The sequence below is a fragment of the Octopus bimaculoides genome, chromosome 3, assembly GCF_001194135.2.
Source record: "Octopus bimaculoides isolate UCB-OBI-ISO-001 chromosome 3, ASM119413v2, whole genome shotgun sequence".
Classification (NCBI taxonomy): Eukaryota; Metazoa; Mollusca; class Cephalopoda; order Octopoda; family Octopodidae; genus Octopus; species Octopus bimaculoides.
In genome coordinates, this window is record NC_068983.1 from 9,179,542 (window position 1) to 9,183,767 (window position 4,226).

Consider the following 4,226-nt stretch of genomic DNA (forward strand, 5'->3'; position numbering starts at 1 on the left):
TATCTATATATATATATATATCTATATGTATATATATATACATACATACATATACATACATATGCAGTAATATTATTAATTGTTGATAGAAGGAAATCGGAACTCTGAAATACGTCAACCTATGATTGTGGTTTCCTTCGAATTACAGATTGGAAAATCTCTACGAATCGATGCACTTGGAGGGTTGATACTTTAAATCATATTCACAGAAACTATAAATTTCTGTAAGTAAATTTGCTTTCGAAGCAATATCTGAATTATTCAAATTTACAAATAATTCCAATTATACTAATTTAGGTGTTTGCGTTTTGCCGTTATAAAAAGTGAGACTATACTTAGCACGTTATTATAAGAAAGTATTAAAAATTTAGATATTCGTCTGTGAGCAATGTGATGATACTTGCAGAGAAAACAAAACTATCCATGATGAACCTTTCCTTAAATCCCCCGTAGGATTAGGGCTCTCGTTAAACGCAAAATTATGTAAATTCTCTGTGAATGAATAATCGTTCAATGATCACAATTTGGAGGATAAATTCCTGCCGGAGTAACTTAATCTGCGGAAACCCTATTTGGTATCTTGCATCAGGAAAAGCCTAGGAAATAGATAATTTCATCAGGATATTTATATATTATCAAAACTTAATTTAATGTTCTGTCGATATTGAAATAGCCTTGTTTGAAATGAAAACAAAACGACGTTGCCATATTATACCAAATGCCTTCACGTATAGAAGACCGTGTTGCATCGGCTGCATATTTTTTCCATCATCCACTTAACTACTTATTTTTCGTAAGAAAGTGCATCTATATTTATAATAGATTCTGATCTAAACCAAAAAGGCTATACCATTAATATTGGCAAGAAATTAGCTCTGTAAACTTAGTAGCCTCTGCAAGTGTAACATCTGTTCAAACATTTTAACATTAGTCGCAAGCACAGATATTCAAACTTCTTACACATTAACTGACAGAGAAGGTATCTCGTATAACTGATAAAAGCGTGCTATGGAATACGCAAAGCTATATCACTGAGGAATAGAGGGATCACATTTTTTCACTCGAATTGCAATATAATTCAGCAAGACATAATTTGGCTTTAGATGCCTGCATAAAAAATCTCTGCCTTTGCGAATGCTAATGCATTCATGTTAGATTAGAAAAGATAAATAAAATAAAGAAGATACAAGCATAACTTGGAAAACCCTGTTACCAGCGAAAATATTTAGAAATAAATAACCTATAAGTGTTGAAAAAGTTACGGATAAAGTTAGAGTAGATTATCCCAAACATTTATATATCCCAATCTATAGATATGTATATATAGTAATTCCAATAATCTGATGGATTACTCTATCTTTTTCGTTGAGTACAAGTTCACTTTGGAAGCGAGAATGTATGTATATATATTTTATCAGTAATTAAAAATAGCACAAGGTGAACTGATTCTTTTCAAGACCAAGGTCAGCGCTCTCATTGATCGCTAGTAGTAGTAAACCCATTTGACCTCTACTGACCTCTATTTGACCCCAAGGGTGTGAGGCCACTTTTGCCTGTTATCGCACAGGAATGCCCACTGCTGATATCCGTACCACCTAACTCATGTATTTACAGACCTATAGAATTTGGTCTGTTCACCAAGCTGACTCTCTTTCTCCTAATCGCAAGATGGTTACAAAACCAATGATTGTGGGAGCACTTGAAATGACCAGTAAAGGAATTAAAAATTAATTGAGAATGACCCCTGAATTACCATTCCCGCAGGGAGTTCAAAAGATAGCATTAAGTGTTATCTGCAAACATAAACAGACTGTATACGAAAAGAAAGAATGGTGGCAGAGGACTGGTTAGTTTAGACTATTGTATGAGTGAAAGGAGAACGCTTGCCGAGTATTTGATAAATAGTGATGAAGATTTGCTGCAATATACCGGGACCCATATTATGATTGATAATTTTAAATGCTATAGGTAGAACGATGGCGGTATCGATAATCACTGCGGTTATGGAGGTGACACAATGCAAGCACGGTATTTATATATATATGTGTATGCACATGTAATCAGTGCATACACGTTCTCAGCTATTCCGCACATATCGAGTGTTTCCAATATCCACGAATGCGGTAACATGTCGTAAGCGTTGTTGAAGTCTATCCACGCCATGCATAAGTTGTTTTAGGATCGTTTACAGTTCTTCATTATAGCATTGTCTATCACAAGGTGGTCCTTGGATCCTTTTTTGCATCCCTATGTTCTACTAGCAGAGAATTGTTTTCAACAAGGAAAGTATGTTTTTTCCTTGCGATGACACCTGTTAATACTTTCCATGGGAGGTTATGACAAACAATTGGTCGGTAGTTGCCAGTCTCATTGCACTATGACCGATCTTTCATTAACCATGTTGTTCTTCCCTCTACCAGCCAATCAGGAACTGTACCGCTCTGTTCACGACTCACAGCGCACGATGGTCATTGCTTCTCCTGCTCGTTGATCCAATCTGGTGGTTTCCTCCGCACAGTCTGTTGGGTCAGTCTTTACATGCATAAGTAGACTTGCTCTTGCTCAGCGAGGGATTGAAACCCATCTGCTACCCCCACCATGTTTTAGCCGGCCTGTAGTAACCGTTGCCCGGGGTGTAGCCGCAGATGCATGCAAAGATGTTTGAGGAGTCACAAGTCAGCGCTGGATGTCAGATGTGGACCAAAGCGGACGAAGTAGTCTGAAAAGCCACACATGCTCCACTGTCAATGTTACTGTCCCATCCAGTCACTTCATGCAACCATTGTGTTTGAAATTAAAATTAACGAATTAATGACAAGAATAGGAATAACATAGTCAGCTTCATTAGCTTATGGGTTTATGCTATATAAAGTTGTACAGTCAGAGCTGAGTGTTTGTGCAACATCTTACAGCTACCACGGGGTTGTGTGTGTGGGGGGTGTCTGTGTGTGTGTTATGTATTGTGAGCATGTTGTATGTATATGTGTCTATGCGTGTGCACACCTACAAATTTGAAACATTGTTTTAAAATTACGAGAGACCAATTTATAACATATCTAAAAACAAAATCGTTAGAAATAAATCTTGCCTTATATTTTAGGACCTGAAACCGAAAACGAAAGTGGATAACATTTGTATTTCCCGAATTTTGTTGGGTTTATGTCTTAAGTTCCTCATATTGCTGGCAGAAAGGCAATTTCCGAAGCATTTATACAATTTCTTCCTCATTTGAACCTTGTTATTTGCTATGAGCTCTGATTATACAGATCACGACGCAGAACGGAAATTTGGGTATTTGAAATGACATCAAATATTCATAAGACTAGAAGAATTGTACACTGTTCTTCATCAAACGGATAAAGCAACTTACAATGGATTGATATAAGAAACTAATCTCATTTAAAGCAAACAAACAGGATGATAAAGCAGCAGCTCAAAGGACTTCAACTTCCTTCAATGAATATCAGATGATTGCCTGTTAGAGCTTTAGACATGCAATCACTTCATAGAGTAATGATTATCTTCGCGCAACGTTTTATACAAGAACGTACATATAATTTAATGTTAGTGGAAAAACTCAAATTCTGCTGGTGTATCGTCAGGAAGCTCGCCTCACAACCATGGGGTTTTCCGGTTCAGTCCCGCTATTCGACACCTTGGTTAAAAGTTTCCGTCATAGTTCCGGACCGGCCAATGCATTGTGAGTGAATTCGGTGCGTGGAAAATGTGTGGAAGAGCTTCATGTATACGTATATATGTGTATATTGTGTGTGTATGTGTGTGTGTGTGTGTGTGATTTTTGCTCTATGCGTTTTGCCACAGTATAAATTTTTATTCTGTTGACCAGTGATATCTTGCTTGTGCATTTAATTCTGTAATACTACACTCTGGTATTTATTGAAAAAACGTGACTACCTGACGTCATTGTTCGAGATTGTTTTAGGTGAGTAAGGTATATGCCTGGATATCAACTTCTTAACTGTTTACAACAATGTGTGCGTGTGTGTATGTATATGTGCGTATCTCTCTGTCTGTTTTTCGGTTTGTGTATTTATAATTACAAACTGGAATAATAGTAACTCAATGCATGTAGAAGAGCATATTTATGTGAGTGTAATCTTTATAACTCATAAACGCAGTTGTATAGGATATTACACACTTTAGCATATTGAAGGTCAAGTGAGCAATGAAAATCGGGTTAACCCTCTGAAGAAATATATATATAT